Source organism: Eumetopias jubatus, unplaced genomic scaffold, assembly GCF_037043125.1.
Source record: "Eumetopias jubatus isolate StellerSeaLion01/CBP00866 unplaced genomic scaffold, mEumJub1_p1.0 scaffold_1, whole genome shotgun sequence".
In the NCBI taxonomy this organism is placed as follows: Eukaryota; Metazoa; Chordata; class Mammalia; order Carnivora; family Otariidae; genus Eumetopias; species Eumetopias jubatus.
This window is the reverse complement of record NW_028274807.1, coordinates 214,208,704-214,233,599: the sequence shown is the minus strand read 5'-3', so window position 1 is coordinate 214,233,599 and position 24,896 is coordinate 214,208,704. Positions and strand designations below refer to the sequence as shown.

The 24,896-nt window shown below is 50.1% G+C and overlaps 1 protein-coding gene across 3 annotated transcripts in view; it reads right to left on the bottom strand.

The window, feature by feature from the left end:
- Nucleotides 1-23,814, bottom strand: part of RFX2 (regulatory factor X2) — a 93,945-nt gene extending 70,131 nt beyond the window's left edge. For all 3 annotated transcript variants that reach the window (XM_028126182.2, XM_028126184.2, XM_088017815.1), the window contains exon 1: nt 23,635-23,814. The gene's annotated coding sequence lies outside the window, so the exon portion shown is untranslated. The remainder of the gene's footprint in view (nt 1-23,634) is intronic.
- Between the last annotated feature and the right edge of the window lie 1,082 nt (nt 23,815-24,896).

The window sequence follows — 24,896 nt, the reverse complement described above, 5'->3', positions numbered from 1 at the left end:
CTGCAGAGGGGCAGCTCAAGAGAACTCACTGGAGTGTTGGAACTGCTCTGCGCCCTCTTGGTGGGTGGTGGTTACACAGATATCTATGTGTGTGTGAAAACTTATGGAGCAGTACACCCCAAAAGGCAAATATGACTGTATGTAAATGTAAACTATAAATACACAAAAAGGAACAGAGTGAATGTATCGAGTACCAGGCACTATTCCAGGTTCTGTGAACAAGCCAGATCTTGGGGTTCTGACATCCTCACGCAGGGGAGTCAGACAGGAAGCCAATCACCAGATATACAAGGTTATTTCAGAGAGATCTGGGCCAGGACAAAAGGACACAGCAGAGGGACAGAGCTGGTGGGGAGAGGTGATGGAAAGGGGCTCCCAAGCTTTCGCCAGGCCAGTTAAGGGTTTGTGAAGGATGGCACTGAGCTGAGACCTGGCCAGACATGGGAAGATGGAAAAGAGCATTCCCAGCACAGGGAATAGTAGGCGCAAAGACCCTGTGGCAGGGGAGGGCAGAGGGCTGGAGGCAGCAGCAGAGACCCTGAGGGCCTAGTCAAAAGTCTGGATTTTATTCCAGTTCCTGAGAGAAGCCCCAGAACAATACATTCTGGTTTATGTTCTTAAAAGCGCACTCTTCTTAGACTACTAGGAGAAACGGTGAAAGCAGGAAAACCAGGGAGGAAGCTCCCATGGCATTTACTATTTTAAGATTTTAATAATACTTAATGCTTAAGTTCTTAATTGAGCTGATTAAGACCTATATATGGAAGCTGGACAGGAAATACATCATTTTATGAAGAAGCCAAGTAACATTAGAAGCCCAGTAAACAAAGGGTTAACTAGTTAAGTATTTAGTCACCACGAAAGGAAATGAGGGCCTCTACAATTTTAACGCAGGTAATTATACACTTAGTCAATCATCACAGCCCACAAGCATCAGCTTGCTTATTAATTCAGTGTTAATTGTCCCTATTGACTTATGGATGCCATTATCCAAAAATTAAATAATTTACAAGTGTACACTCATTTTTTAAAAAGGTACATAAAAAATAGACAGAGGACATGGACAAGGCATTGAATTTATAGTTTGGTTATAGTTACACACTGGTAGGGATTAATACAGTACACTGATTCCAATCAGGGTTGGCCAACTTTTTCTTTAAAGGGCTAGAGAACGTTTTTGGCTTTGCAGGCCATAAGGTCTATGTCGAAACTACTCAACCCTCACGGTTTCTAGAAAGCTGCCAGTGCCCTTATGAAAGGAATGAGCATGGTTGCATTCAGAGCCTTACCGGAGCCTGGGGCAAAGGAAATCAGCAATCCTGATCCTGTCTTTAAAATGTTGATATTTTGCTCATCAGGGATTTTTGTGTGTGTGGCATTTGTTTTGATTTTTTTTTTAAATACCGCATTAAAATATTACCTATCTTGATGACTGAGTTTTTGCCATGCCTGAAATCTTGTGCCCAAGGTGAGTGCCTCACTTGCCTCCCCCTGGTCCTGGCCCTCGGTCTGGTCCAATAAAACTGTATTTATGGACATTGAAATTTGATTTTCATGTAATTGTCACGTGTCATGAAATATTCTTTTGATTTTTTTTTCAACCATTTGAAAATGCAGATGATATTCTCAGCTTGCAGGACTTAGGAAAAAAAAAAAACAGGTAGTGTGTCGCATGTGGCCCTGGGGCATAGTGTGCTGAGCCCTGTTTCGGAGGGCCAATTTATGAAGCATGTCTGTTCCTCCTCCTATTCTTAGAAAAATACCTGCTATCCAGTTGGCACTCAGATGACTCTGAACAAATGAGCCCTATTTTCTCCCTTCTGAAGTTCCTGCTTAGATTACTTACCATTCTCTTCTCACCCACCAGGTGCCCCAAACACATCAGCGCCCAGACCCAGAACACCAGGCATCCGTATTTGGGGCAGAACCCATCTGAGAGTGCTGCAGAATTGGTCCTCGGGCTGCCTCGTGCTTTCCTTTCTAGTAAGGACCACTGACCCAGAAGTGTAATTCTCCCAAGTGAGGGTGCGCGAGTCAAAGGAGTTAACTACATATGCATCGTCCAACGAGTATACAAGATAAATTTGTAGAGTCTTTACTAAAGCTATGATCCTAGGATTCAGCAGGTCAGGTGGGACTCCCGAAATATGAACTATGGAAGATTTTGCCTCCTTTAACATAATCCCGGAAAATACAACTGGAGTGTCTACTATTATTCTTTTTAACTGTGGTAAAATATAGAACAAAATTTATCCTTTGAACCGTTTTGTAAGTGTGCAGTTCGGTGGCACTAGGCACATTCACGTTGTGCAAACATCCCCACCATCACCTTGCAAGAACTGAGACTCTGTCCCCATTAAACAGTAGCCCCCCATCCCCCTGACTCCCACCATCTACTTTCTGTCTCTGTGAATCTGGCTTCTCTAGGGCCCCCACAGAGGGAGAATCATACAGTGTTTGGTCCTTTTGTGACTGGCTTAATTCACTGAGCATAATGTCCTCAAGGTTCATCCACGTGGTAGCAGGTGTTGGATTTCCTTCTTTTTCGCTGAATAGTATCCACCCAACCACACTGTGTGTGTCCATTCACCTGTGGATGGATGCCTGGGAGGTTTCCAGCTCTTGGCTAATCGGGAAGCCTGCTGCTGTGAACGTGGGTGTACAAATATCTGTTCAAGTCTCTGTTTTAAATTCTTTGGGTATACACCCAGGAGTGGAATTGCTGGGTTAACATGGTAATTCTATGTTTAATTTTTTTGAGGAGCCGCCTTACTGTTTTCCACAGCAGTTGCATAGTTTACATTCCTGCTAGTAGTTCACAAGGGTTCCGATTTCTCCAAATCTTTGCCAACACTTGTAATTTTCTGTTTGTTTGGGGTTTTTTAAATGATAGCCGTCCTAAGGGTACAAAGTGGTCTCGCTGTGGTTTTGATTTGTGTTTCCCTAATGATGAGTGATGTTGAGCATCCTTTCATGTGATTGTTGGCCATTTCTATACCTTCTTTGGAGAGATGTCTACTCAAGTCCTTTGCCCACTTTTTAATTGGGTTGTTTGTTTCCTTGTTGTTGTGAAATTGTAGGCGTTCTTTATATATTCTGAATATTAACCCCTTATCAGATATACAATTTGCAAATATTTTTTCCCATTCTGTGGGTTGCCTTTTCACTCTAATAGTGCCCTCTGATACACAAAAGCTTTTAAGTTTCATGAATTCCTACTTATTTTTTCCCTTTTGTGACCTTGCCTTTGGTGTCATATTCAAGGGATCACTCCTGAATCCAATGGCATGCAGATTTTTCCCTATGTCTTCTTCTACGAGTGTTGTAGGTTTTAGCCCTGACATTTAGGTCTTTGATTCATTTTGAGCTAATCTTATGTGAGGTAAGGGTCCAACTTCCTTCTTTTGCAGGTGGATATCCAGTTTCCCAGTATCATTTGTTGACAAGACCGTCCCTTCCCTACTGAATGGTCCTGGAACCCTCGTTGGAATAAGATATTATAAAGAGGTCATTAAAGTAACAATACGCGAAGATCTAATCTTTGCCAGAGAGAGGACCCAAACACGCGAAGATCTAATCTTTGCCAGAGAGAGGACCCAAACACGCGAAGATCTAATCTTGCCAGAGAGAGGACCCAAAACATGAATTTGTGAAAGACACTGACATAAATGAGGTGAATTCTACTTTCCCCTGCAATGGTGATGGGTATGTCTGTGCATGCCTCTCATTTCTGTCTTCTATGGTGACTTTCTCATGATTATTTTCAAATGGAATCTTTGTGTAGCTGACCGCACAACTCTACAGAGATATAGACAGCACATGAGGACCCTTGCCTTTTCTGTTTATTACCAAAGTGCTAGATTTCCACCTAATCTCTGGTCCTTCTAAAAAATCCAGGGAATGTTTGGAAGTGGCTTAAACTCTGCAATGTGCCCGTTCAGATAGCTACAGCAGGATCCTATAATTCGGTCTGTGGATTCACAAGGGTCACACTTCGGAGGGTCCATGAACTTGAACTTGAATATGAAATTGAAGTGCTGGCACATGTGTTTACACCTGTTCTCCTGGGGAGAAAAATCCCAACTTTCAGCAGACTCCGAAAGAGGTCCAGACTGAGGAAAGACTGGGCTGTCAGGGTATGTGGATTTGTCTTTTTTTTAACTTAAGTTTATAAACTCGAGGACTCCAGTTGAGACGAGCCTCGTTGTATAATGCAGGCAGGTCGGTGGTCTTTAGAAGTGACACAATTCTCTTCCTGGAGGAGGGGCACAATGGTGGCCCTGGGCCCCAATCACATACGGCAGAAACAGGGGGCCAGGTGACCGCCACAGGAGCCGAATGAGTCACACGCCCAGTCTCTAGCGGGAAGCCGCAGTCTGACGGCGGCTAGTCTTCTTTCCCACCGCCCCACATTTAGGAACTCAAACAGTCCAGGAATGGGTTGTGCTGATAAGTACCTATAGCTTCAGTGACCACCTCGGCAATAATTAACCCACAGGCCACCAAGCCCAGGAGTGCCACAGGTTTGGAACCTGAGAGAGAAACACCCGCCACCGGGAAATAGGAGAAGGAAGAAGTCACAGTTTTTGACAGTGTCCACCCCAGCTGAACCCAGGAAACGGACCTGATTTACCGTCTTTGCTAGCCAACACTGATCAGCCCTGCGGCAAGGAGAATAAGGCGAGGCCCCCCTCTTACTCTTATCCCAGAGAAGCCTGACATAGTCCTGGCTCTAGCAGTGATTCCTAGAATGTCTTGATTCTTAAAAACTCGGCTACAAGAGAAGATTTCGAGATCACGCAGAATTCATTTTAGGTAGGATTTTAGCTCAATCTGAAATGGCTGAAATGTGGAAATAGTTAGCTTTTTTTTGCTCTCTAACCACTGATTTTCCTCCTTACTGATTAGCCATCACACATTTTTATTCTTAAGAGTCACTGTTACAGTGCGTTCAAATATGAAGACAACCGCTTAGACGTTGGTTTCTCCTACACGGGAGCCCACCTGCAGCAGTAACTCATTTCAGAAATCACTCCTGGGTGCCATGAGTTGCACACCAAATCCCGCCAGAGGCGGTGCGACCTGCCGAAAGACAGCATTCAAGTGTTGGAGAGCCCAAAGACCAGGAAGAAGAGAAACTGATGCTTCCCAACTGCTGAGCACCTTCCCACCCTGGAGTGTTGGTCTAAACCTGACCCAGGCTCTCGGGGGCCTGAAAAACAAGGAGGAATGCCATGGAGAAAAAGGCCAGGGTGCTGTGGAATTAAAAAAAAAAAAAAAAAGGCACAGTCTCAGACACATAAAAAGGCAAAGGGGATGCAGCCTGCAAGATGGATGTGGCCAGACGAAGACTCTTCTTAATTACAGCAAACAGGAGAAGCTAATAAAGTAAGTATCACCCCTCTTGCCGTTAGAGGAAGCAAAAAAAAATAATAATAATGTTAATCACTACTGAAGAGTCTAAGGTGTTCGTGAATCTCCAAATCACCACCGCCTTTATATATGCATGATGGTACATTAGTACTAGTTCTAGTCAAATATAACCAGGACCGTTTGTGAGACCAGCTCTGGGTAAACTTGTTCTATAAAGGGCCCAATAGCAAATATTTTAGGCTTTGCAGGTCAGATGGTCTCTGTTGAGACTTACTCAACGCCTCCACTGTAGGGTAAAGGCTGCCACCAACAATATGTACACTAACGAGCATGGCCATGTGCCCATAAAACTCCATTTATGGATAGTGAAAAGTAAATTTCACATAATGTCATGTGTTCCAAAATATGTCACTCTTCTGTTTATTTTTTGCAACCATTTAAACATAAAAAGTCATTATTAGCTCTTGGCCATCCAAAATCAGGTGGTGGGTTGGATTTAGCCCATGAGCTGGTTTTTTGAACCTGTACCAGACTCAAATGTTTTGACTTATGTCTCCAAAAGAGAGCCTAAAATAATTCTGGATAAACAGACAGGTATCAAACAGCACATTTAATTTACAAGTAACATTCTAGAAATCTCAGTGCCCAAATGGTCAGGGACACTTGGAGGGTAAAGGCCGACATCCTTGTCATGTCTCTCTCCAAAAGCATGAGGATGCAGGAGCGTGGGAAGTCTCTGAAAAGGGCACGCCCACAGGTGAGAGCTGGAGCCACGTCTCGAGTGCGAGAGAGGACAGCCCTCACGTCCTGTCGATTCTGACCTGCCTCCCCTCCGCTGTCTGCTGTAGTTCCGACTAGTGCCCTGCACCTTCATGATTCAGGGTCTTTGGGCATTTCACAGAGGAATAGAAATGTGTGGATGCCAGAAAACTGTGAGCGATGACACCTTTGAAGAGACATTTCTCCAAAGAAGGTATACAAATGGCCACTGAGCACATGAAAAGATGCCCAACTCCATTAGGCATTTGGAAAATGAAAGTAAAAAAACCACAACAAGTACCACCTCACACCTACTAGGTTGGCTCTAATAAAAACAAGGGAAAGTGACGTGTGTTGGTAAGGAGGAACTGGAACCCGCCTACGTGGCTGGTGGGAATGGAAATGGTGCAGTGCCACGGAAAACACTTGGCAGTTCCTCAAGAAGTTGAATACGAGTGACCATATGACCCGGCACCTTCACTCCGAGTATCCACCCAAGAGAAATGAAAACCTATGTTCACACAAAAGCTTGTCCACACATGTTCACAACAGCATTACGTGTAACAGCCAGAAAGCAGAAGCAATCAACGGACGACTGTGGCCAATCCATACACTGGAATACTATTCAGCCCCGAGCAGGAGCGAGGCACCCATAACGCGGGCAGCCCCGGGGACGGACCCCAAGCCCACGACGCTCAGGGAGAGAACCAGACACAGAAGGCCACACGGGGTGTGAGTCCATGTGTGTGACGACACATCCAAAACAGGCTCAGCCACGGACAGGAAAGCGGTCCATGGGGGCCAGAGTCTGGGGAGGGTGACTGCTTCATGGAAGAGGGTTTTTTTGGGGGGGGTCATGGAAATGTTCTAGAGTTAAAGGGTGGTGTGAGGATGGTTGTGTAACATTTCAGATATCTTAAAAACCACTGAATTGTCCTCTTAAAAAGGTCAATTTTTTTAAAAAAGATTTATTTATTTTAGAGAGAGAGAAAGAGAGCACACAAGCTGGGGGGAGGGGCAAAGGGAGAGGGAGAGAGAGAGACTCTAAAGCAGACTCCCTGCTGGGTGCAGAGCCTGAATGAGGGGCTCGATCTCACCACCCCTAGATCATGACCTGAACTGAAATCAAGAGTCAGGCACTTAACTGACTAAGCCACCCAGGTGCCCCCCAAGAAAGGTTGATTTTATGTTATGTGAATTTTAAAGAAAGGTGACACAGCAAATGTGTTGGCAAATGCCAGACAAGCAGAAAAACAGAAGATATATAAACTAAAACTGTCCCTATATTCTTTACTTTAGAAGAAGTGAAATGTGACACAACTCAAAACAAGAAAATTAGGCCCGAGAACTTATAAGTTCAAAATCCCTTTTTTTAATTAAAGATTTTATTTTTAAGTAATCTCTACACCCAACGTGGGGCTCGAACTCACAACCCCAAGATCAAGAGTGAGCCCGCTAGGTGCCCCAGGTCAAAATCCTTCCTAAGATTTTCAGAAACAAACTTTGTTAACAAGCAAAACACCTCTTACACGCAATCCCTAAGAGACTTTCTGTCTGGAAACCTCCAGTGACTGGGGGCCAAAGGTGTAAGGAAGTCTGTTTGGGAAATGCCAAAACATTTGGTTAGACGGGTGGTGTACACAGACCCAGCGGAGGGGCACAAGGGAGAAATGGGCAGCTGGAGGCAGGCGCTTCGCCACCAGGACTCGAAGTGAGAACAGGGCCCAGTTTTGGAGTGCAGAGAACTACAGACTTTCCGGCCAGGCCCTATGTGAACATTACCACTGGAGAAAGAGCGGGTAGTTTCTAGAACATTCTACACTCATGAAGCATGAAGAAAGAGAAATCAGATTAGGTTAGTGTCTCAGAAATCTTAAAGAATGTTAAAAAAAATGGGGCGCCTGGGTGGCTCAGTCGGTTAAGTGTCCAACTCTTGGTCTCCGCTCAGGTCTTGATCTCAGGGATGTGAGTTCAAGCCCCGCATTGGGCTCCACACTGGGTGTGGAGCCTACTTAAAAAATAAGTAAGGAAGGCAGGAAGGTAGGTAAAAAGAAAACTATGACCCCTTGCCTTTCAAGTGGGAGGAAAGCTCAGATAAAGGATGGATAACCTCCGTGATTAGGGCGTTGGATTTCTGGTTTCAAGCTGCACGGCGTCAAGGAGGAAGCGTCCTCACCTCAGCAGAAAGAGCAAGGCGTGAGCGCAGGCTCCGGAGGCTGCAGGAGCCAGCTTCCCACTCGGGCTGGAAGAGCAGCACCGCAGCAGGGCTCGATTCTGGCTGCCATGCGGAGGGCAGGACCCGTGTGCAGGTCATGGATGGAGGGGGGCCGGGGGGGCGCTCGACCTCGGGGACAGGTCTGCTGGGAGGGCAGCAGAATGAACGCTTTGCTGGAGTATCAAGGTGGCAAGGAATTGGAACCGTGGGTCAGTGGGGAACTCAAAGGCGCGGGGAAGTGCCGTTGCTGTGGGAGTCAGCTCAGAGCCAGGGCAACAAGCGTGAACTTGTGTGGGCACAAACCGGCCGGGCGGCTGGGCCTCTCGCAGAGGCACACACGGGCATGTGCAGCTCATGGTGCCAGGCTGGGGCTGAGTCAGCGACCTGTGGGCTGGGAATTGGGCAGAGCGGAACTGACGGGCAACAAGTTTCGGAGGTAGGGGCTGGTCCAGAGAGAGGCGACAAGGGGTCTGAGGACCTCCCAAATGGCAGATGGAATATGATGGGTGTGTTCACTGTGCATATGCCAGGGGCGGGGGGGGGGGGCACACGTTTCCACCAGATTGCCACAAGTTCTGCGACCCGCTATTCTCTGGATGGGACAGGGAGTTGCGGGGAAAGGACAGGCATCTTGTTGAGGCACCCACGGCGTGGGTGGCAGCAGGAGGAGGTGGTACAGTGCACATGCTGGGGACCGTGTCACGAGGCAAAGACACAGTGCAAAGTAACCATCCCTGCAGGGGTGGCACGTGAACGTGAGCGAAAGAGATCTAATGCAAAGGGAAGGAAGTCCCTTCCACCCAGCAAGTCGCCTTCCGGGAATTTGCAAACATCCCACACATGTGCACAAATACATTGGACAAGGGTGTTTACTGCAGCATTGTTGGTAAAGTGAAAAAGGATAAAGCCGATGCCCCTCCATAAGGCGCTATAAATAAGCACCTCGGGGCACAGCGGTACAGTGGGATCTCAGGCAATTACAGAAGGAATGAAGCCGACACACAGACAGTGATAAGGAAAGACAGAGACTAAGTATTAGATGAGAGAGAAGGTGCAGAGAAGTGGGCATAATGTGATCCTTTTTTTTATAAAAAGAAAAAATATTAGCCATAAAAGGAGCGAGGTGCCAACACTCACAGCCCCGTGGAGGGACCCTGAGCCCACGACGCTCAGGGCGGGAACCAGACACAGAAGGCCACATGGTATGTGATTCCACGTGTGCAAAACGTCCAGAATAGGCTCATCCACTGATGGGAAGGGGGCTCGTGGGTGCAGGGGGCTGGGGAGGGAATGGGAGAGGACTGCTGATGGGGAAAGCGTTCCATTTTGGGGTGATGGAATGTTCTGGAACTAGACAGTGGTACTGATTGTATAACCTCGTGAATGTACTAAAAACCACTAAACTATACACTATAAAAGGGGGAGTTTTATGGCATATGAATTACATCTCAATTAAAAAATAATAAAGCGTCAGTGTGTATGTTTTATGTGAATACAAAATATCCGAAAGAATCCACACCGAACTGTGTTAGGGGTGGGAGTGGCAGAGGAAGAGAGAAGGAAGCCAGGGGCTCTTTTTTTTCCTTTATATTTTTGGGTACTCTTTGGAGGCTTTACAATGAAAAGATTTCCCTGACGTAAAAGAGGAAGGAAACAGACTTACTGGGGACTGCCCAGAAGGATCCCAAAGTCCTGAAAGGGTCACTGCAGAATTCCGGGGTCAAACCGCTCAGTGGCCCGGAAGGGACACGCGTGTGCAAAGTCCAACCACAACCACTTTACAAAATGGAAAACCCTGGAGTCAGGTGGACCTGTGCTCCTCACGCCTTGGGAGTGACCTAAGACTGAGGGAGCTGGGAAGGATCTGAGTGCCGGTTTGTAGCTCAGACGGCGGTCACCTTTTAAAAAGAACAGGGATGACCCAAGCGTTAGGCCGGTCTTCATTTCGACACCTCGGGCCATCTGTGGCCACTGTGCACCTGATATGTAGCTCGTCCAAACTGAGATGTGCTGTGAGTGCAACACAGACACTGGATTTCAAAGGCTTGGCGCGCAAGACTGCGAAACGTCTCGATAAAAATGTGTTCCCATAGATCCCATGTTAAAATAACAATATTTTGTTGGACATACTGGATTAAATAAAATACGTTATTCCAATTAACTTCACCTGTTCTTACCTTTTCACTGTGGCTACAGCAGGAGGGGCAGGACCTACCCTGGCAGCGGTGGGGTGGGGCAAACGGAGGAGGGAGGAGGGACTAGTTCAAGAACAGGAGCTGGGCACAGCAGGGTGTGTGTGCCCCCACAGGGACGGGAGAAGGGCAAAGACACTGAGCTGGTTGGAGCAGAGGGCACAGGCTGGGCCACCCAGAGAAAGGCTGAGAATGGTGGAGCTCCTGGACTCCATCCCACAGGGCAGAGGTCAGCAAACCACGGCCCACGCCCCTGCCAAGTCCCACCCAGTCCAGAGCCTGCTTTTGCATGGTCCACAAGCTGAGAATGGTCTTTATATGCGTAAATGGCTATGAAAAAAAAAATCAGAGTCAAAATATTTTGTGATACGTGAAAACTGTATGAAATTCACATTTCAGGGCCCGTAAATAAAGTTTTATTGGCACGTGACCACACCCATTCATTTACATGTTGTCGTCAGCAGAGTGAGTAGCTGTAGAAATAGAGATCCAGTTGGCCCACAAAGCCTAAAATATTTACTATCTGGCCCTTTATAGAGAATGTTTGCCGAATCCCTCCTCCGCCCCACTTTTCTTGGAATACTAAAAGATTCTGTGGGCTTCCTCTGCTCAAATAAAGTAATGGCACTTCTGCTGATTTGCAGAAAAATATGTAATGGATATATTTCTCCAATTAAAGACACTTTGCCTTCCAAATATTTCTTAAGCCCTTGGTACAGGCTTCCTCTTATCTGCTAGTGACCCTCGGTAAACAACACAACAAACACTCTGCAAGTACCACATTATTGGGAAACACTGGGTCAGCCTGTTGTGCCAGATTTGACAACAGAAGTTTTAAGGGACCTATGCCATTAGTAGCTACTGTGCACCACTATCCTATTGTATAATTTAATCATGGTCTATTTAATAAAAACATTGCAAGTGTATGTTATTTAATTTAATGCACTGATGTTCCGCGGTGTCGCACAAAGATGTCACGCGTCACCCCCGCCCCCTCCCCACCGGCAGCGGCTTAAGGCCACTGCTGAGGGCAGTGGGAGCATCAAAGGCTGGGGAGAAGGCAGAACAGTGCGCCTGCGCCACACCCCTCACGAGGGCAGTAGTCGGAGGCTCCGCTAGAGGATCGGAACTAGAACAGCATGAGCAGGAATGGGAAGGACGCGAGCTAAAGCACACACGTGGGCAGTGGTTAGTGGGGTGCGGGAGAGGGGGAGAAGGCAAGGGGACCCCAGCCTCCAAAGCTGACCCCTGAGGTGATGGGACCAGGATAATCATTTCTCCTTCACTTGCACCCTTGCTGTCCTCACCGGCCCTGGGCCCAGGCCTCTCTAAAGCTACAAAGAAGAGGAGACTTGACGGAGCTCAACTGAGCTCACACTGCGGCCGAAAAGCAAGTGGAGCTGGGTTTAGCAGGAGGAAGGATTCCTCGCTACCCGCCCAAGGGACCGGAGAGCACAGGAGGCGTTTCTCCCCTTGTCTGGGCCTGCTGATCCGACTGACCCTGCTGGGGCCGTGCCAGGGTTAGAAGGAATGTGTGTAAAACGCCAAGCATATGGTAGGTGCTCAGGGCGTGAGGCCGTGGCAACCCTTTATTTTTTAAAACATAACCTTGGGATCTAACGGTTATGACTTCTGAAGTCTGGCTGCTCACTCCGGAGGGCTGCTCTCTCTTCCCTGCCCCATCCACCACCCTCTGCCTTTCTCGAAAAGCCCTCCTTCCTGGGGCTGAAGCACAGGCATTTGTCAGAAGTGCTGGGCTGCCCGGCCCCCCGCCCCCCGCTGCAGAAGACAGTCTCTCCGCTCGAAACTCCCAGGATCCACGGAAGCACACGAACCACGGCCGCTTGAAAATACGTTCCCGCATCCAAAGGTCTCCAACGCCCTCGGACAAGAACCCCTACAGCACTGGAAGGTCTCACACGTCTCTGAGAGGGGGAAAGGCATGCTAAAGGATGGCATGTGTCATTTTAGCTAAGAGCTTTGGAACAGGACAAGCGAACGTAGTTATCTGGGGGTCTCTACCGGCAAACAACACGGAGACCTTGCTCTCTGTGAAGTGCATCGCAGTCTGGTAACTGGTTTCTATTTTGACCAGCGTTAACAGTTACTTCTCTTCCCAGTAAGAAAGGTGACGATCTAAGTAGAATCTGGAGCTCCGCGGCAGAAATTTAGAAGTGGGGGCTCTCCCCAGCCTGGGCAGTGTGGTGGGTACTTGGCTCATGTTCACACTTTCAAAGAGAAAAGGGAAAGAGGGCCACAGGAAAGGCAGTGCCTTCGGTCACACTCACCCCACACATGTCCACCACTGCGGCCATGGCCACCGGGGGCCATGACCTTGAACCAGCACCTCCTGATGGGAACAGCGCTGGTGAAATGGATCTTTCAAGAAGCGAGCCAGGGTTAGAAATATTTACCTACAAAGTGAGTCAACTTTATGCAACCCTACTGATCCTCAGTAAGTACTTCCTCCAGCAGAGCAGGACAGGCTTTCAAACCTGCACAAATTGCGAGTGCCACCTTTTGTGGATGAAACAATTCTGATGGGCATAATGACCGGATTTGTTTCACATCAACTTTTTAACCAAGTGAAATCTTTGAAAAGTTCCAAAGCAAAACAAGAATGAATCAAGATGCTGTGATTGGCTTAGACGCAGAATGAGACATTTAATATTCTCCACTGTGTACATGGCTCCTGGCAAGGGGACCCAGCTGCGGTTGGGCTCTAGGGCTCCATTCCCCCCAAGACCCCTGCATTTTCTGGAAAAGAACGTGACTTGCAATTTTAGCTGAGCAAAGAGGGGAGTCAATGAATGGTAGGGGCCTTCGATTTAAGATTTCTGTGGGGAGGGGCGCCTGGGTGGCTCAGTCGTTAAGTGTCTGCCTTCAGCTCAGGTCATGATCCCAGGGTCCTGGGATCGAGCCCCACATCGGGCTCCCTGCTTGGCGGGAAGCCTGCTTCTCCCTCTCCCACTCCCCGCTGCTTGTGTTCCCTCTCTAGCTGTGTCTCTCTCTGTCAAATAAAAAAAAAAAAAAAGATTTCTTTGGGATTTGGTAAAGGAAAGCTACGTGTCAAAAGGACTGGAATGTTAATCTTAACTGAATCAAAAACATCGCATTTTTAAGGCTATCGGATCTCAGGCAAGGGTTTCATGATGTTTGCTTTTGGCTAAAACCGAAGGCTGCCCTTACTTGATGTAGGCCTCACTCTCAGAAGAACGCTCTGGGCTCCGGCGTCTGAGTCACTCACGCACTGAACATGAAGGCCGGGGAAGTGTGGCAGGCACCACTGCCCCCGTCCTCCAGGAGCTTAAGGCCGAGAACATTCCATAAATCACTACTACATGTCCAAGGAGACTTGGGCTGTGGCAATTCAGCAGTCATGCCCCTTCTGGCCGATGAAGCCCATGGTCCTGAACTAGGGGATAACTCTGCCCCCGCAGGGGACATTCGGACATGCCTGAAGACACAGCTGCTGTCATGACTTGGGGGGAAGGGGTGGGCGCCACCGGCAGACGGAGGCCAGTGGAGGCTCAGGATCCTGCAACGCGCAAAGGCAACAGTGGTGAGATTGGAGAAACCCAGCCCTAGTGCTAACATTTGCCCCCTCGGCTCGCTACGCCAGGTCTTGGGCTTCCCTGGTAAGACAGCGCCGGAGAAGCGTCCTGAGAGAAAAGATTTTCATGAGTAGAAATGACAGTTCAGAGAGAGGGCAGGCCCGTGTAAGCCGTGGCGAGTCCATTCTGAGGACTGAAAGATGAGGTGACGAAAGGGAGCTGAGGCCGGAAACGGCCTTGAACGCAGACCTGAGCACCACGTGGTTACAGCAAAGGCCAGGGGGTTTGGCCTTGGGGAGCAGAACGTGCCCATGAGACCCTCCCACGCGGCCGGGAAGGTGGGCGGGAGGAGAGACCAGGCTGGGAGAATCGGAGGCCAGGGAGCCCAGCTCTGTGCATGGACAGGAGCGACAGCGGAGTGCGCTCCTTGTTCCTTGGCGCTGGAGCAATACGGCTTCCAGAGCTGGGGGTGGATGGCAGAGGGGCTGCCCGTGGCAAGGGGAGGGACCAGGACTCCGGTCACCCTGCAGCTAGAATGAGGACAGACGCTAGGCTTGTGCAGACCACCCAGGCGGGAGGAAGGTGGGAGCCTGCCCCCCCGGGGGACGTGGGGGGTGCCATGTCACTGCCCTGTTGCGCTTCTAACCCCCCAGCCTGCAGTCTGTTACGTTAAATCACCGCCAATTGAGGAACCTTTGCTTTCCCCCCTCCCCACCCCCCAGTGTCCCCGAAGGGCACCGTCAGGCTGACAGATGCATGCCCAGGTGTGAAGTAAGACCGGCAAGAACCAAGTCACCTGGGGCTTCCAGAAATACTTCCTATGTACTCCTGTGGGGCATTTTAAGAGCTACCAGTACAACCAGGCCATGATTCACACAACGGAGAAGCTCCTGAAAGGTCTCCCCTTCATGCTTCAACCACAGCTCAGCTGCCAATGGCCGCTGACCACTTCAAATTTCTGTAGCATCTTCAACCGTCTTAACTTCGCCCGGGAGGCTACATTAACCCACTTAAGTACTCGACTGAGCACGAGCTCCCTCAGATGCTTGCTATTTGGGGGCCTGCACGTATTTGCTGAATGAACCAAGACCCCCAGAGAGCAACTCACATACAGAAGTCCCCATGAAAGTGAATTCATCTAGAAAATGAAAAATTCTTTTAAAAATCAGAAGCACATACTGCTTCTTTTTTTCCAGGCTATTTTCCATGAGTCTGGGGTTCCAAATCTATTTTTTCCTCAAAGCAGGCTACATCTGTGTGTGTTCTGAGGATGGGGAAGGGGTGGAGCACAGCCTGGCCCTTTCCTTGAGTTCTCACCGCTGGGGTAGAACAGGAGCACCTATCTGGGGGCTGGTAATGCTGGGGACTGCTGCCTTACCCCACGGATCACCTTTTGGACAGAAACGTATCCTGGAAACATGGCCCTGTCTCTAAAAGATAAACACTTTGCACTGTAAAAATATAAGCATAATTAGGTGTGACTGAAACTTTAGAAGTGGACTCTCTATCACTAGTACGATTTCAACAGTGTGCGGGGGAGACAGGCGCTCATGAGCCGGGCCTTCTGGCTGTCGCTGGGGACTGGCCCTTTTCCTTTCTTTCCACAGGCTGTCCTTAATCCTCCTGGTCTCCATGGGCCTCGCTCTCCCTGAGGCGCGCGGTCCTTGCCTTGCTCCCCGTTCTGCCTCAGAATCCCTTCAAAATCTCCTCTGTCCGGCATTTGTCACAGTAGCCAAATGTCACAGTGTCCGCTGACGGACAAGTGGGTGGACACGGTGTGGCCCGTCCACACCCTGGAATATCACTCATCCATAAAGAGGAACACCATTCTCGCACACACTGCAATGTGGATGAACCTGGTGGGCGTTGTGCGCAGCGAGAAAAGCCAGACACGAAAGGACACAAGTTCTATATGATTCGGCGAAACATCTAGAAGAGGTAAATTCAGAGGGACGGAAAGTAGATCCAAGATTACTAGGGGCCTGGGAGGGTGGGAGAGGGAGCTGGGGGTTTCTGCTACTGGGACCAGAGCTTCTATTTGGGGTGACAAAGAAGTTTTGGAACGAGTGGGGATGGCTGCACGCCATCGGAATGCACTCAATACCGCCGAATTGCACACCTAACTGTGGGTGAAATGGTAAACTGCCCGTCACAGTATGCTGCCACAACTTAAAAAAACCACTTTCCTCTGCTGACTCTTTGTTGGTTCCTGCTTCTGTTCTCACTCTACACTGTCCCCTTGGATGGTCTCCTCCATCTGCTCCATCCACGAAATGACCATCTATATGAGGACAGCTCCTAGAGGCTAACCCCTAGCCTGGAGCGGCGCCGGGCGGCTCCAGACCCTGCAATCCAGCTGCCTACTGGAAAGCAGTCCCCACCCGGATGTCCCACAGACACCTCAAGGCAGCCAAGCCCACAGCTGAACTCATTACTTCCCCTGCCTGACACCAGCTTCTCCCGTGGTCCCTGACTCACCGCAGTGACACATTCTGCCGGCTCCCCAACGCCAGGCACCTGGGAATCGCCCTCCCCGCCCCTTGGCCCAGCGAGTCCATAAGTCCCAGCCTGGCCCATGCTGTCGGGCAGGCCCCTGTCGCCCTTCACCTACCTGGTCTATGACTCCAGACTCGACTCCAAGCCTTCTGACACACCCTCCAAAATCATGCCTGATCACAGAGCCACTTCCCCACTGTCTCAGCCCAGCACCAGAGACAAGCCCCACTCGGCTTAGCCAGAGCTCAGCACACTTTTCCTATAAAGGCCCAGACAGTAAATATTTTAGGTTTTGCTGGTCACCTTTTGCTTCGGTCACAAGTACTTGACTCTGCGGTTGTCTTGCAGAAGCAGCCAGAGGTGGTATGTAAATGAACGAGCATGGCTGCGTTCCAATAAAGCTTTACCCACAGACACAGGCCACAGTGCAGGCTGGAACTGACCTGAGGGCCATAGTCTGCTGACACCTGCTCTTCTCTCTCACCTAATCTCCCTTACACCCTGCTCCCTGGCTGGGAGGAGCTGTTTGCGGGTTCCTGACAACAGCCACGCCACCGCTGTCCCCACCCAACTGCCGGCCCCAGTCTAGCACAACCGCTTTTGAGACTGTCCCCCTCTCCTAGTTGCTCTTGGTCTTTGTAGCCTCAGAGGTTAGTGCTTGATTCCGAAGAAGGAAGGAATGAATGAATGAATGAATGAATGAATGAACAGATGTCAGGGGTCCAGTAAACAGCTGGCCATCACCGATCTGATTTGTGCTTAGACCATCTAAATACTCAGAATAGCATCCAGACTCTTCCCGCATGGCCTTTGGGGACCTCTGCCTTCCTCCTTTTGCTCACCGGGCATCAACCTCATGGCTGCCTTTGTCTGCCTTGACCAGGCCCAGCTGTGTTCTCCAGCTACAGGGCCTTTGCACCTGACCCCCACCCCATGCCTGGAAGGCTCTTCCCTCTGACCGCCACAGGGCTGCTTTTCCTTCTCATTTCAGTCTCAACGCAAATGTCACCTCCTGCAGGGCAATCCTGGGCCCAGTGGCCTAGCTCTCACACACACGCACATACTCAAAGTAACTACAGAGACCTTAGTCTTAGAGGCTTACTGCCTATAGCATGTCTGGGCTGCATTACACAGTAAGTGAAAATAATCACTGTACCAGGCCTTCCATGAAGTATGACATATTTTTAATGACTGTATGACTTTTTTTTAAAGATTTTATTTATTTATTTTACAGGGAGAGACACAGCGAGAGAGGGAACACAAGCAGGGGGAGTGGGAGAGGGAGAAGCAGGCTCCCCCCGGAGCAGGGAGCCCGATGCGGGGCTCGATCCCAGGACCCTGGGATCATGACCTGAGCCAAAGGCAGATGCTTAACGGCTGAGCCACCCAGGCGCCCTTGACTGTATGATTTTTATTTCCATCTTTTTTCAACGCGGACTATGGCAGATGTGGTCTGATTCACAGCATCTGATACCCCCTTGCTGTATGTACCACCTACAGGTTTGGGAAGTCAAGTCCACTTCTCAGAAAGTCATCAGATTCAAGAAAACTGAAAATAAGAAAAAAGGAGCTGCCAGGGCATACAGCAGGGTTTTCAAACGCACGAAACTTGTGTATCATAAAGCAGGAATGCATTTTGGGGAGAGCGAAGGGAAGCTCAGCCAGGAGCCGGGCCAGCCTATCGGCTCCTGAGGGCCTGACTCGAGTCCTGGCACGAAGAGTGGGCTGGGTCTCACCTCTGAGTGGCCGATTTCCAGACTCCGACCAGGATGGCACCCATGAGCCAGCGGTAACAGAGGAGGGAAACCAGTTTCTAAGTGTTCTCATGTGTCAGTCCTACCGGCAGAGCTGGCCGCTTGCCAGAGCCCACCCGAGGAGGTGATGTGTGGGGGCTAGGTGCAGACGGGCCCTGGCCACAACCAGCACGGGGGACTTCCAGCCACTTGGTGTTTTTGCTGAGCGCTTACCCTTGAGGAACGATATTTGTCCCAGGGAATTTCTACACTCACGGAAGGGCATTTCCCCCACCTCAGACAGACAGTGGAGGCTCATGGGCTCCATCAGGCAAAACACAGCTCCCGAATGCCTCCTCGATGCTTGCATGGGTTGGAAAACCCAAGTAAGAACATGACCCCAGGCCGCTACTGCTCATTTGCTCCCGAATAGTAACAACAGTGATAGAAGAGTAAAAAGCCAGTCTTTGTGGAGCACCGACTCTGGGCCAGGCCCGGTGCCACACAATGATAAATAGTATTTCTTAATACAGCAGCCATGCCGGTATGATTACCTAGTTCACGGACGCCACACCTTACCTGGAGCCCCCCCCCGCCCCCCCCGCCCGAGCTAAGCAGCAGAGACACCGCACGCGAGCCCGTCTCTGTCCAACCCAAGCTGTCCCAAGACACATGGGCGGCGACATACGGCAGGTAAGGAGCGACTCTCCATTTCTAGATGGGCCTCCCCCATAGGTGGGTGGGAAACGGTTTATTTATTCATTTAACACATACTGATTGAGAGCCTCCTCAGCGTCAGAATTGTGCTCAGCCCGGAGGAAAGAGAAGTTAATAAAACACAGTGCTTCCTCCCCTTAAGGAGCTGACCTTCTAATGAGGGGCCGGACGGTGGTTATAAAGTAAACGTGCATTATGTCATTATGTGTGCCTGTGAGTGATAAATGCAGAGGAAAGAGACAGCAGGGAAGGAGGCTGAGTGTGTGTCACTTTTGAGTGGGAGGCCTGGGAAGGTGACATCTGAGAAAAGGCCTGAAGACAGGGCGGGAGCAGCCCCCCATTACTTGGGTGAAGAGATTTCTAGGCAGAAGGCTTGAGGAACTCCCAACAGGCCTGCAGGGTTGATGTGGAGTGAGGAACAAGATCAGCGGCAGAGATGAGGCCAGAGTATTGGGGTGGAGAGGCCCAGGGTGGGAAGAGGCTTTGGCCTTTGTTCCGGGCAAGATGGGAGCCGTGGGGGGTTCTGAGCTGAGGGAGACACGACAGAAGGTAATATGCCCCCCAGCCCCACCCCCGCCAGGTTAACAAACAGTCTGGGATCATCTGGGTAAGAGGGGCTGGTGGCCCGGGGCGGGGGCTGGTCGTGGAGGTGGTGGGTGAGGCATGGTCAGAGCCTACGTCTCCACTGATGGCGTGGAGTTGGAGCTTCTGCCCATGGCTTGCGAGAAAGTTCTGGCCTGATCAACCAGGACAAGCCAGCTGATACTCAAAGGGGGTGCAGGGCCTGGAGGAGCAGACTGTGGGGCCCACGGGGAGCTCAGTTTGGCCACCTTGTGTTTAGGATGCCTGTCAGAATCCACCTGGATGCGTCCAGCGAGTAGCCACACAGACTTCTCTGCTAGAAAGACCTTCCTCATCCTCTTGGGCAGGGCCATGCTTCCCAGGCCCGAGTGATTCCCCCAGACCTGTCAGGCTCTCTCCCTGGCTCTTCTCTGCAACCCCCGTCACCTACTCCTGATCCCACACACCCTTGATTCTGGGTCTTCCTCTCTTCAAGGAAGAGTCTGGGTCTTCCTTCTCTTTTCCCTCCAACCCCCCACCCCGTGAGAATTCCTTTGCTGCTCTTGCGGTCTCCAAGAAGCATGTAGGCGGTTTTCAGTTTCCTCTCTAATTCCCAATGCATATTCCATTCATTCACCCATTCAGCAAATTAAGTACACCCTCTGTGCCAGGCACGTGTCTAGAGAACTTGGTCTGTGACGGAGCTACTCATCCTTTAGATAACAGAAAGGGAGTCAAAAGGCCTTTTTGAATACGGAAGTCCACGATCCCTTATAACAATGCTGATATCCAAAAAGGCCCTGAAAACTGGAAACTTTTTTGTAAATGTGGCACAGACAAAATCTGACCTAAACTGGCTTGAGGTTGTTTCTGGTCCTCATCTACCCATTTGATGGGAATACTCATGCAGCCTGGTGCAGAAATATGGATGTCTTTGCTGGGTGCATCTGAAACCCCTGGTTTCAGCCACAGGGTCAGGACTTACACCTTCCTGTCCCCAAGTTTGGCGAGGGTCCCAACTAGCAAGATGATTTCTCTGGGAACTTTCCTTGCCTTTTAAATAGTTCACATTTTACAAGTAAGTAGGTGTCGGAGAGGGGGGCACATTATTTAAACAAGTGGTCACCTCGCAGTTAATTTAAAAAAGTCAAATAGATTATAAGATATGGTTCCTACTGGCCTTGGAATTTTACGAGCAAAACCACCACAAGTGCCTATAAAAATCCCACCGGTACATTCAAGATTTTGACTCTGTAATAATAACAAAAGTTCAAATAATTAAATATTGACAAACAAAAATTAATTGTAACTCGAATCTCGAACGACAAATTAGCTCAAAGGAATGAGATCCAGATAAACAATTTCCCCGCATCTGCATTTCTGGTGAGTGGCTCCATCCCAGCCGTGCTTTGGTGATAAACATGGCTAAAAGATGAATATTAAGGTAATGTATGTCCTGGGGCCCCTGGGTGGCTCTGTTGGTTAAGTGTCTGCCTTCAGCTCAGGTCATGATCTTAGGGTCCTGGGATTGAGCCCCATGGCGGGCTCCCCACTCAGCGGGGAGTCTGCTTCTCCCTCTCCCTCCGTCCCTTCCTTGCTCCATGCTCTCTCTCAAATAAGTAAATAAAATCTTTAAAAAAAAAAAAGGTAATGTACGTCCTTCACCCAGAATGCAAATATCAACAGAATTTCAAAGAACTCATTCTGTCGCCTTGCTGTAATTAATAACTCTGTTCCCCTGCTCCCAGATGCCCCTTGGGAGTGTCTGGGCAGTTTATCTGGCATAAAAGAGGAATGTACCTAAAGGCTAAATAATTCAGTTTTGCTTTTACTGCAGAAGCAAACTGTTTCTGAACTCATTCCCAGCCTAAATCAGCCAAATATCACAGGATCACAGAAGCTGTCAGCTTGTCCATCATGTATAGGAAATCTTTTTTAAAAATGACCAAGTCCCCTCTCATACTTTACCAGGCCCTTTGGCTGGCGAAGTTAGCACTGATCAGTGACTAAGGAGATTGGATTCTGGAGGCGGGGAGGGGAGAAGGAGGGGAAGGTGCTCACCATACACTCTCACTTCTCTGGCAAGGGCAGGTGAGAAGCCATCTCTAAGGTTATTCTGGAGTGGGTTCACATTTTTAAACTTGAGTGGGAGAAAGAACAGGTAGCCAGCCCTGATACTCCCCGGACGCAGGGTAAGGGTCTTTATAGAAGCACACAAATAATGTTTCATAGCATGAAGCCAAAGGATAAAAACATGTTGACAATATGTGCAGAAAAAAAATAAGGTTTTGTTGTTGCTGTTTGGGTCATTATTATTAGCATAATTATTTAGTTGGGGGAGTCTTAGTTGAAAGAGAGTCTTGTATAAGGTTTGATATTTTGGATTTGCAGAGATAAAGCTGACTGGGAGGGGAAAAAACTCAGGAAAGTCTGCACCGCTGGTTAATTGCACAGAGCAAGAAACAGCTGAGTACAGGCGTGTGTGTTGGGGGGCTGCATTAATGAAAACACCCAGAAGCAGGCAGGAGGTCTATGGGGAAGGCAGACCTGGACTCCCTCCCTCATTCCTGCAGGGAAACCAGGAGGTTAAAATTAGGACGGTGAACCACCCCCGCCTCTGCTGGAATGGCAGGGGCACTTGGCCCCAGGGGCCCTTGAAATAGCCACTAGGATCGGGAAACCTAACTTTCCTAGTGCAGCAGTGAGAACAGCCAGCGGGGACCGGGACGGAGCCAGAGGGAGCCCCTGGCTTCTCTCAGGACAGGAAAGGAACAGAGTATTGGGGGGTGGTGGTGTGTGTGTGTTTGTGTGTGTATGTGTGCACGCGTGTGTCCGTGTGTGTGCCAGACTGCGCTTCGGAGGGGGATGGGGTTCAGGGGTGGGGTTTAAATTCACAAACATACGCGCACTCACACAATCTCAGGAGAAAATGTCACCGAGCAGTTTGGGGCCACAAGGTAGGCTCTTTAAACAAAATAAATACATTAAAAAAACAAAACAAAACAAAACAAAAACACAACTTCTGGTGAAACTCTTCTCGCTTGGAGATCAGTCCAAATGGGGGAGATGCGGCTGTGCGAAGGGGCCTCCCGAGGGGGTAGGAAACACTGGCAGACCCAGGATCCCCCAAACTCAGGAATGTGGGGTTCAAAGGGAGAGAGGGGAGGAGTGTCCGAAGACCCTTAACCACGACGATTTTTGGTAGAGGTGAGAAACGGGTCCCTGGGAAGTCCGATTCTCGGTGAGTTTGTGGCGAAAAAGTGAGGGGGGTGTTTTTCCCAAAACAAGCGCATCGACTTGGTAAACAGTGAGAAAAGGGTTCCAGGGGAGCCCTCAAACTCACAATTCTGGGGGGGCAGAACGAGAAGACGGTCCCCCAGACACCCCAAATCCGGGAAATTGGGGCAAAGGTGAAAACGAGTCTTCCAGGCCCTCCTGATTCAGAAGTCTGAGGTTAGGAGTGAGAGTAGAGACCCCGGGAACCCCAATTTCAGAGATTTGGGGCGTAAAAGAGAAGAGGGGTCCGCAGGAGCCCCCAATTCTGGGAGCCTAAGGCAAGGGTTTGAGATGGTTTCAAGAAGTTGAGAGGCAGTGAGAGAGAGAGGTCTCTGGGAGCCCCCAACTTAAGGATTTGGGGGGGAAGTAAAAGAGGTTCCCAGGAGCCCCAGTTCAAGGAGTTTGAAGATAAAAGTTTGAGGGGTCCCGGGGCACACTCAATTCGGGGACTTTTAGGGTAAGAGTGAGACAGGGATCTCGGGGGCCCCCAACTCAGGAAGTTTTCTGAAAAGTGAGGCGATGGGTTCCCACCTGCCCCCGAGTTTGGGTAAAGGGTCGGGGGTGGTTCCCAGACTCCCCCAAACTCGGCCGCGCCTGCGGAACTGGGGTGAAGAGACGGGTCCCGCGGGCGTGTCATCCCGGACGTTTGGGGTGACCGGCGAGGGCTGTGCCGCCCGCCTCCCGAGCCCCCGATCCGGATCCCCGCCGCCCCCCGCACTCCCGGGTCGGGCCGGGCCCGGGGCGGTCGCATCGGTCACCTGGAGTTCGGGCCGGGAGTTCGGGCAGCGGCTCCCGCGGCGGCAGCAGCGGCTGCTGCGTGTTGGTCCCCGTTGGTAAGTAACAGTCTCCACGGCTACAGTCTCTATGGCGGCGGCGGTGGCGGCTGTGGCCGCTCCTCCTCCCGCTCCCGCCGTCCGCCCGCCCGCCTCGCGCGCCCGCCCGCCTGCTAGCCCGCCCGCCGCGATGGGGCGGGGCGTTGTTACCGGCAACGGTTACCAGGCTCCACGCCCCACCCCTCAACGGCCCGCCTCCGCCCGCCTCCAACGGGCGCGAGGAGGGCCCGGGTGGAAGGCCCTGCGGTACTCCATTGGCTGCTCGCAGCGTCCGTCAGAGGGGGCGTCCCCTGGCGAGGACGAGGGAGAAGCTTGACCAATCGCCGCGAAGGAGGGCGTGGCTTGGCGGGAGGCGCGCGCGGCTCGGAGGGTTGGCGAGCGGGAAGCGCGCGCGGCTCCCGGTGGGTGGCGCTGCTCCGGGAAGGCTAGATTTCGGTGACTCTAATGGGGCCTTCGTTTATCCCACGAACGATTACCGGACGTCCAGGCATAGTCTGAGTCTGGGGTCAGCAAACTCCGACCTGCAGGCCAAGTCCTGCCCGCTGCCTGTTTTTCATGGACCACAAGCTGAGAGTTTTTAAATATCTTTTCAGTGGTTTAAAACAATTAAAAGAAGAATCTTCAGTGGCATGTGAAAACTATGTGAAACTCTTGTTTTACTGGAATCCAGTATTTTCAGTATCTTTAAAGGTTGGCCGACCACACCTTGGGCCAAATTATGTCTGCCTGTGTTTGTAAATAAAGTTTTATTGGAACACAGCCAGGCCCATTCTTGAAGAGATTGTGGAAGGCTGTTTTCACACTACACAGGCAGAGTTGAGTAGTGAAGAGTTAATTCATTGCACAAAGATGGAATGGCATAAACAGAAACTAGAATATTTACTATCCAGACTTTCATAGAAAACGTTTGCCAACCCTCTTCCCTCCCCCCACCCCCAGATGGTAGGTTCAAACTATAGGTAGAACAAACAACCCACACTCTGCTGGAGCTTTTATTCTAATGCCGGGACACTGACAATAAACAGAATAAATAAACATATATAGTTATTCAGAAGAAGGGTCTGGAGAGAAAACTTGTTCTGGGAAGAGGAGAGAAACCTTGTTCTGGGAAGAAACAGGCAGGGCAATTTCACAGATTAGACCTCAGCCCTATTCATTCATTCATTCATTCATCCATTCATCCATTC